The sequence below is a fragment of the Amphiura filiformis genome, chromosome 2 (assembly GCF_039555335.1).
Source record: "Amphiura filiformis chromosome 2, Afil_fr2py, whole genome shotgun sequence".
In the NCBI taxonomy this organism is placed as follows: Eukaryota; Metazoa; Echinodermata; class Ophiuroidea; order Amphilepidida; family Amphiuridae; genus Amphiura; species Amphiura filiformis.
Genome location: NC_092629.1, coordinates 97,523,363 through 97,533,810, shown reverse-complemented (window position 1 = coordinate 97,533,810; position 10,448 = coordinate 97,523,363).

The window sequence follows — 10,448 nt, the reverse complement described above, 5'->3', positions numbered from 1 at the left end:
TTTTATAAATCTAATGATATATACTTCAAATGTATGTAGCTGGGATGAAAAGCCGTCCATAATATGAAATTTTGACCTTTCGTATTGAAGATATAGATTTTTTTCCCCAAAGCACACCAAAAAAAAAAAATGAAGGTCTTTTGGGGAAAATGTATATCTTTAATATGAAAATTCAAAATTTTTAATTGATGGTCAGCTTTTTCATCAGTGCTACATAAACTTAAAGTACATATCATTAGATTTAATCAGTTTCCTTCCTGTTAAATATCAAAGATATAAGAAATTTTGTATTATATCGCAAATTTCAAAAAATCAAACTTATTTGGTATCGGAAGGACATTCCTCGTCTTCAGAATGCAATTCAATATGTCTGATGTGCTCTCATGTCCCACAAAAAATACTGTGCAAACGTTGCTATCCGATTCCTGAACTAAAAAACTGCAGTGTACGTGTTAATAATATTTATCTTATAAGATATATGAGTCAAGAAAGCCAGTAATCGTATTTATACTGGTTTCATACCTTCCTGCCTCTTTGCCGCTCTGACCACGTTTTTGATGTTGCACCAGAAATGCTAGCGGTGACCAGCAACAAGCCGATATATCGATCACTCCACCTCTTTGCCCAAAGCGGCAGATCTTGGAGTTGAATTCAAGTCAACTCGGGAGAGCCGCTCTGACGTATGAGAACAGGAAACAATTTTTGGCAGTGCTGAGCGGAAACATTGGCTTTCATAGTCATTCCAGTTAAGTACAAGTAGCATGATGAGGCATCACGCAGCTCAGCAGCAAGCGGCAGAAAGTATGAAACCAGCATTATACTTCAATAAGTCTTGTGTTTTTTAAGGCCAAACAAAATAATAGTTTTGTCTCATGTCTAATGTGGTATGTGTTTTTTTATTTTATTTTTTATAACACTAATTTTGGGTATTTTATAATATCAAAATATATATAAATATAATTCTATATGATGGCTATGTTTGGCCGGAATACATGCTACAACTGGATTTACAATTTGGGAGTGTGGTGCAAACAGAAAGGAAATTGAAATTGAACATTGTTTTACAACCGATTTTTGGCCAAATTTTGTTGAAATGTAAAAAAGCAAAATAAAATTCAACTTCTGCAATTTTGCTCGAGCAAACGCGCAGCATAAATCAAATTCATGCGGGGAACATGAGACAAATCTATTATTTTTTTGGCCTAAAAAAGCATGTTATATATGAAACAAAAGTTTTTGCTTTCCCCACCCTGCATTACATGGAAGAGTCTGACCCAAGTTTCTTTAGAAAGAGAGATAAGCACTCCGACCTGTGAACACGAGTTCCTCCCATTTATGAGAAAAATCATTCACATGGGGTGGAAATTACACCTCCTTTACAGATCACTCGCTAGCATGATGCTAGGCAGTGGTCAAATCACTCTCAAAGCTGCATCTCTCTGGTATGTAGTGGTCGTATCACTCTCTAGGTCTAAACGATAATTCATACCAATATATAACACTTGCGCACTGTTGACACCTCTCTTTCGTTTTCAGGGATTAAGGTATTACGATAAATCAAATACATTGAAAGAGCTAAAACTTGGATGTAGTTCAATTTTGAGTGATTCGCTGCGAGCGATATTTAGTGTCTATGGCGAGTGGGAAATCGCTCACTAGTTGAGTTTGGGGGAGCAGTGGCAAACAAGAGTGATCGCTCGCCTTAAACGGCAAGGCCTGCTGTTATATCATGTCTTAGTATCTCCTTTATAGAACCCATACCATTTCTCTTGTGTATATTTGTCTCAATATTTGAGTGCAGACACCGCTAGGTCATGCTCACCTCCGACCCGCCTTAATATATCAGGTTCTGGGCTTAACCCCATGAGAACTACCTGCCGATTGGCCAAAAAGAAGTTTTCATTATCAATTGGACCAATCAGCAACATTGTTAGAATAATTTTACCACACAAAAAAATGGGGTGAATTATTTGCAAAGCTCCATTCTGATTGGTGATTAAAGTGAAGATATCATGTAATTGACCAATCATAGGCAATGTTAGATTGGCAGGTAGTGCTCAGGGGTTAATTATATCAATCGCAGTAAGCGTAGCCAGCGGGGGGCAGAGTGCCCCCCCCCCTGACAAAAAAAATGAAAGAAAAAGTGCCCCTCTGACAAAAAATGAAAGAGAAAATCAGGAGGGCAAAAAAAAAAAAAAAGGGAAAGGAGCCCCTTTTCTAGCAAAATTCAGGGCCAAAATAGTGTAAAATACAAATTTTTTCAGCGCTTACGCTGGCACACATTGTAACAATAAAGCCCTTTTTAGCGGATAATGGGCGAAAATAGCGTAAAATACCATTTTTTTCGCGCTACGCGTGCACATCATCCCAATAAGGCCCTTTTCGGGAAGCTCGAAGACATACAGTCTCTAGATGTATTGTATGATGCAACTGCAATTTTTTTCGTCTGTGCCCCCAAAATTTTATTTTGCCCCCCCTGTCCAAGAAAGCTGGCTACGCCCCTGATCAATCGTACTGCTAAGCAACTCATGACCCTTTTACCCCTATCAGCATCTGAGGCAGCAATCATCTGATATCGCCTTTCATAGTAGAGAAGTCACAGTGTGTACTCGCATGCAATGTGTGGATTTATATCACTGCATGGCTGTCCATCAACCAGAAAGCCATAATGGGCTATTCCATTTAAAATCCACACTACCCCTGTGGAAGATTTAGCTAAAGTCTTCCACAAAGGGAGTATGAGTTTTGAATATAACAGACAATTGGATAACTCACCCCAGTTGTGGAAGACGTAGTTTAAGCCATAATACAGGGGGAGTATGGGTTTTAAATTGAGCTACCCTGGCCAATAATATTTGAAAAATACTCTCCCCCTGTGGCAGATATTTCCAAAATCTTCCACAGGGGTAGTGTAGCTTTCAACTGGAATAGCCCACTGTACTACCTTTTCAAATGAAATTGGTGATTTTTTGCAAGCTTTGATTTACTCTTGTAATTACAACATTAAAGTGGAAGCCCCACTTTTAGTTCAAGTTCCTTAGGGAATTAGGCATGGTTAGAATTTATCCATGTAAATTCTGTTCTGTCTGTAATCAAAGTAAACAGGTGTAAGTCAGTTCTTCTGTGGCAAACTGACCAGGCGGGGCTTCCTGTTTTAGAGCTCCACATGTAACAACCAAAATAGCCAGTTGGGTTTCTTTCATTTTACCTCGTTGTTTCAAAGAAATGGACTAAAAATTGACAGAAACCATAACCTGACAGGTGTTACTATTTTTTCATCATTTGTGGATAAGAACAACAAAATTCAAATTTGAACAAATTTTAATCTTTACCAAGAGCAGCCAGTGCACATAAGGGTTGAAAAAAACACAGTGGATCTAGCCGGATGCAATTTTTTTTTTGTCTTTTTGTTTTGTTTTGTTTGTTTTTTCAACCTTCAGGCTGCGATCACATAGAAGTATACGGTATTCACTATACGAAATACGCTCATTCGATCAGGCTGAGTTCATATAGGAGTACACTATGTGAACTCAGCCTGATCGAATGAGCGTATTTCGTATACATGGTATAGCGAATAGCGAGTGCAGGTCAGTTTACCAATTTTCTTCGTCTATTCAAATGCTTGTAACTTTACTTCTTGAGGTCACATTGCATTCAATGAGGTGTCATAATGTGCAGAATTAGATAGTGCATCTATTAAAAAAAATGAATTTACCCACATATGGTTTAGTTTTAAAATTAGGACGGTATACGCTGCACTAAAATCGAACACGCACGATTCCCACTATACTATACTATACGCAGGTATACGGCCTTTTCGAATAGTGCCCTCCTAGTCCTATGTGACCCGGTACTATGAAATTACCTTGCTCGATTTAAGCTGTACGCGTGCACCTGCAAAACGTGCACCGTATACCCGAATAGTATAATTAGATGTGATCGTAGCCTTATGTGACCCGGTACCATGAAATTGCCTTGCTCGATTTAAGCTATACGCATGCACCTGCAAAACGTGCACCGTATACCCGAATAGTATACTTCTATGTGATCGCAGCCTAATGTGCGCTGGCTGCTCTGGGTATAGCTTAAATTTGTTCATCCTATCAACCCAGAGAACTAAGTATAATAATTTTCAAAATTCAAATTTATGCCTTTCATGCAACATACTACATTTGGAAATTTCAGTTGAAATTCCTACACCTATGGAAGACATGACCTTAATCTCCCACACAGTGGGTGTAGATTTCAAATTGAGCAAGAAATGACAGAGATTTAGGGCCAGAAAGTCTGTTTATCATCCGGATACACTCACCCATTCAGGCAACCCCATTTGAAATTCACACTCCCTGTGTGGGAGATTAAGGCCATGTGTTCCATAGTGGGTGTATGGATTTCAACTGGAATAACCCTTTATTACTATTACTAATCCTATGTTAATCATGTTTATAGTATTACCTACACTCGCCACGCCGGTGTCAACTACAGACAAGTTTCAATATATTTTTTAAAATTCAAACATTTCAGAATTTTACATTTTCATGACCATATTTGGAATCAGCATGAAAAATGCATTAAAATGAGTACAATCAAGCCTGTATCGGATCAGTGGTTCTTACGATAGGTCTGGATATTTTGAGAAAATATCTCAAAATTGTGGACTTTTTATGCATGCTGAATCCTATGGGTAGCACACAGAGCATTAAATAAATAAATCACAGATACAAATGTATGATTTGAGTCCCGACTCCTCTATTTTTGTGTGGTCCGAAAAAATCAAGAAGGTAGTACCCAGCCAGAGCAGATATGTTAACCTTCCCAGAATCCTTTGCAACATGATGCATCACCTCAATACATTAGATGACACAGATTACTTTGTACAGGTTCCCTTTGTTGTCATGTTGAGAATAGACTGGCTAAACATAGGTCGATAATCAAGAAATAAACATATTTTGCAAGGTCTGGATGTGCTCTGTTGATTGTGGTACATTTTGTCACTATCGACCAATGCTGCACTGCTAGAGAATCAGCACAAAAAAATTGAAATGGAAGAAATGCATTGTGGGAAGTGTACGATACCTTCTCTGGCACCAAACAAAGACAAAAATGTTTTTAAGGCAAAACGATTTTAAAACACTTAAATGTCAGGTGATATAAGGTCATTTTTTTACAAAAAACACTTTAGCCATGCGTTTTGAACTTGCCACCCGAAAAAGGTGGTGATGTTGTGTATTTCAAAATCATGTGGTGCTTAATATTCATGTTAAAGCAATAATGTGTGATTTGCATAAAGAATAGATTCTTATTTAAATGTTTGTTTTCACTGATCACATTATCCCCTTTTAATTTCGACCCAAACAAATGAGGTATAACAAAGAAAATTGCGATTTCATAGTAGTATATGTGAGCATAGATAAACTATATACCTGATATCCGCAGTAATTGTTAGCATAAACTACCTAATATTAGGCATGTCACAGTGGCTGCACAATACTTCTGCCACACTGTGCATGCAAGCATAACAGTAAATTGAAAAGCGATGAAAGTTGTTCAATTTTGGCAAACATCCATGCCGAAAAAATTAATTTCCTCATATGTGCTATTTATCACAATTGTTTGAATTTTTGATATATGGTGTGTGAAACCTTTCTGTGACTACCATCGGTTTTTTTTAAAATAAATATTGCTTCGTTTAAGAGCTACTACCTATTTTTATGGATTGTTGAATATCCCTCATAAATCAATAAATATAGGCATTTTGAAAAATCAAGATCTACCACCATTTAGCTGAAATACTAATCTTTCTAAGCATGTAAATTATTTCCGTCGACAGCGAATGGCACACTTGAGGAAAACGATTTGAAACAAAACATTTTTAAGTGAGTTTAAAGGGAGTAATATTCCAAACCACAATAGCTCAAAGCCATTGTGTGTGTCCAAGGCCACACCATTTTGTATACGCGGTATAATAGAGGGGCTGTTCCTTTTACAGTTTCTCTTCCCATGTTAATCCAGATAACAAAATGTTAATTTAAAGTCTCATTGCAAATGAATTTTTAATTTTACTTTTCGGATTTGGCTTTGAGCAATGGTGACACATACCATATTTACAGAAAAAATGAAAATTCTATTCCAGACACCGTCAAAATGTCAAAGTTTGTATTTTTTGTATTATATTTAAGTAATTAACTGCAGATTCTTTACTCAACATCATAACAGGTTCATACTTGACAAATTCATGATGAATGAAAAGACTTTCATTAAATATCGAAAAAAAAACACAAATTACTCATGCCTAATTTACATAATAATATCATGAATACATAATTAGCTGCATATGGATTTCTTGTGTTCATATAAGCATCAAGTTACTCTGCAAGGCTGAATGCACAAAATTTGTGTAGTGAGAGATAGGCCGTAATGAGCAATTTTTTCTTCCAACGATCAGCGCTGGAGTTATAAGTAACATATTCAGCTTACAGAAACAGCTTTAGAAAGCTTAGCTTTTGCTTTAAATTATCATATATAAATCATATTTTTATTAAATAAATTAAAACCGTAAAATGAGTGATGAACAAAGTATAACAGAGCAGTATGATGACATTTCACACTGCTATTTTGAGAATTTTCATCTAAATTTGCACTACGTAGTTTACCAAGCATCATATTAAACTTCGCAACCACACAAGCTATGAAAATTACAGAAAGTCCACTGATAACCTTGTCTTGTGCTGAACAATTCTATATTAACTTTGTGTTGATTGGCTAAAATTTACTACCGTATTTTCCAACTTCCAATCAGCACCTCTGTTTCATTTTCACCCAGATATTGAGTTGCCGACTTCCAAAAATTTCCATTGAACTGTACACAAAGTAGCTCCAATTTCAGAGACTTCCGGTGCAGTTTAAGCGCTTGTTTTATTGAGATATTTTACCTCTAATGATAAATAAAATACATAATCATAGACAACAGGTATTCAGAAAAATATTCTGTAATTTTCTTGGCAATAGCTCACATAAAACATAAGGAAATAATGGAATTTAAAACTTTTTGGCAGTTTTTCATCTGCACAAAATGTGTGTGCATGCATGGTAGGGGATGACAATAGAAATTACACTAACATATAAGTACTTGTGCAAACAAGATAAAAATCAATAGCTGCATAAGACTGTTAGGTTCTATTTAACTGTCTGTGTTAGGTGGACAATAATGGCTCAAGAAATTCATATGTAATAAGCTAATTTGCATAATTGATTACTTTTTGTGTATTTATTTGTTGTCATTTGAAAGAACTTTGTATACATATGTTTGTGAAAAAAACCGCACCCTGATATCATGTACGGTTTTCTTTTGGCATCAATTTTGCATATTAATTAGCTGAACTTAGTCATTTTTTCAACTTTTATTTTGTCTGCAGATTGGCCGGCATTGCCAAAATAGTATATTTGGTAAATTCATGATAATTATTCAATGATAGATTTTTTAATTTTGTTTTCTTTGACGAAGTTAAAAAAGATAGGCAATTAACCTGTGATACTTAAATTAACATTGCTTTTTCAAGCAAGTGTCCAAATAAACCTTCAAAATCTCGAAATGTGCCAATTTTGTCATTATAGCAATTTGTGGCAGATTTGCATTCCATTTATGAGCATCTTAAAATTGACACTACGGCACAATGCATTGACCGATTTCAATTCGGTTTTTTGATTTTTGATGCTTTAATAAAGGTCATTCATGTAGAAACATTAAATAACGTGTTTATGCTGCCCTTATTTTTGAGGTGATATACCTACTAATATCAGCAATAGATTTGGGCATTGCTTAACTACCTGATCTAGCAGTAGATGTGAGCATTGATAAACTACCTGATAGCAGCAGTAGATGTGAGCATTGATAAACTACCTGATATCAGCAGTAGATGTGAGCATTGATAAACTACCTGATATCAGTAGTAGATGTAGGCATTGATAAACTACCTGATATCAACAGTAGAGCATTGATAAACTACCTGATATCAGCAGTAGAGCATTGATAAACTACCTGATATCAACAGTAGAGCATTGATAAACTACCTGACATCAGTAGTAGATTTGGGCATTGATAAACTACCTGATATCAACAGTAGGTGTGAGCATTGATAAACTACCTGATATCAGCAGTAGATGTGAGCATTGATGAACTACCTGATATCAGCAGTAGATGTGAGCATTGATAAACTACCTGATATCAGCAGTAGATGTGAGCATTGATAAACTACCTGATATCAGCAGTTGATGTGAGCATTTATAAACTACCTGACATCAGTAGTAGATTTGGGCATTGATGGGCATTGATAAACTACCTGATATTAACAGTAGATGTGAGCATTGATAAACTACCTGATATCAGCAGTTGATGTGAGCATTGATAAACCACCTGATATCAGCAGTAGATGTGAGCATTGATAAACTACCTGATATCAACAGTAGGTGTGAGCATTGATAAACTACCTGATATCAGCAGTAGATGTGAGCATTGATGAACTACCTGATATCAGCAGTAGATGTGAGCATTGATAAACTACCTGATATCAGCAGTTGATGTGAGCATTTATAAACTACCTGACATCAGTAGTAGATTTGGGCATTGATGGGCATTGATAAACTACCTGATATTAACAGTAGATGTGAGCATTGATAAACTACCTGATATCAGCAGTTGATGTGAGCATTGATAAACCACCTGATATCAGCAGTAGATGTGAGCATTGATAAACTACCTGACATCAGTAGTAGATGTGAGCATTGATAAACTACCTGATATCAGCAGTAGATGTGAGCATTTATAAACTATTTGACATCAGCAGTAGATGTGGGCATTGATAAACTATATCTGACATCAGCAGTAGATGTGAGCATTGATAAACTACCTGACATCAGTAGTAGATTTGGGCATTGATAAACTACCTGATATACCTGATAAACTACCTGATATCAGCAGTAGATGTGAGCATTGATAAACTACCTGATATCAGCAGTAGATGTGGGCATTGATAAACTACCTGATATCAGCAGTTGATGTGAGCATTTATAAACTACCTGACATCAGTAGTAGATTTGGGCATTGATGGGCATTGATAAACTACCTGATATTAACAGTAGATGTGAGCATTGATAAACTACCTGATATCAGCAGTTGATGTGAGCATTGATAAACTACCTGATATCAGCAGTAGATGTGAGCATTGATAAACTACCTGACATCAGTAGTAGATTTGGGCATTGATAAACTACCTGATATCAGCAGTAGATGTGAGCATTGATAAACTACCTGATATCAGCAGTTGATGTGAGTATCTATAAACTACCTGACATCAGTAGTAGATTTGGGCATTGATAAACTACCTGATATCAGTAGTAGATGTGAGCATTGATAAACCACCTGATATCAACTGTAGATGTGAGCATTGATAAACTACCTGACATCAGTAGTAGATTTGGGCATTGATAAACTACCTGTCACTAGTAAAAGCTAGTGTGGGTGCCAGCTTGTGTTGTGACTTTTACTTCTTCTCTTCATCTTTCTTTCTTGCTGTCCCAATCATAGTGTTTTGTGTAGGATGTGGATTCTCAGGGGGCGCTGAGACCCCCTGTCAGTATAACAGCAAGAGCTGACTTCAAGAACTCCTCTCTTCCAAATCGGAGCTCATCCAGCCTCTACCATGTTACCTCGCCAGTGTGGTATGAGTAGGCAGAAGGAAGGGACACTTTCGTAGGGTGAACCTTCTGTAATCCAGCTATGGGTAAATAGCGAATACTAGCTATGGTTTAAATAGTCGTCAATGGTCAACAGCATTGATGTATGTGTTGCGCCGGAGGAATCAACCGTATGGTCAACGACAAAACACAATTACACAAAGCTCATATCTGGCATCCAGGGAGATGGTTTGTGTCAAGAGCAGTGGCGGCGCCAGGAAATTTTTTCGGGGGGCATTAGGGGGCAAAGTGAATTTCAGGGGGGCAAAATCAACAAAGTTTGCGCAAAATTACCGTAAAAAGTGGAAATTTTCGTAATTTTGGGTTTTTCTGGGGGGGGCAACAGGGGGGCAAAAGTTCTGACTGGGGGGCATTTGCCCCCATGCCCCCCCTGGCGCCGCCACTGGTCAAGAGGAGGCTAGTACTGTAAGAACTCAGGAATGGCCCTCTACTGTTGGTACGGAAGGACCTGGCCACCCACCGTACTATTTGGCCTTGAATGTAAGCATGAGAGTACAAAGTCAAAAGAAAACGATGGTATCGGAAGGTGCGACCCGCAGGCCGGAAGATACGTCAATGGCTACTGGGGAAGAGAGAGATGCTGCTCAGAGTACACCTGTTGGTGATGACAGATCAGGATTAAAGCCTGCTACAGGAAGTCCTGTTCTTGACGGTCCCAGGAAGGAAAGGAACAGCACCCCTTGAAGGAAGCGAAT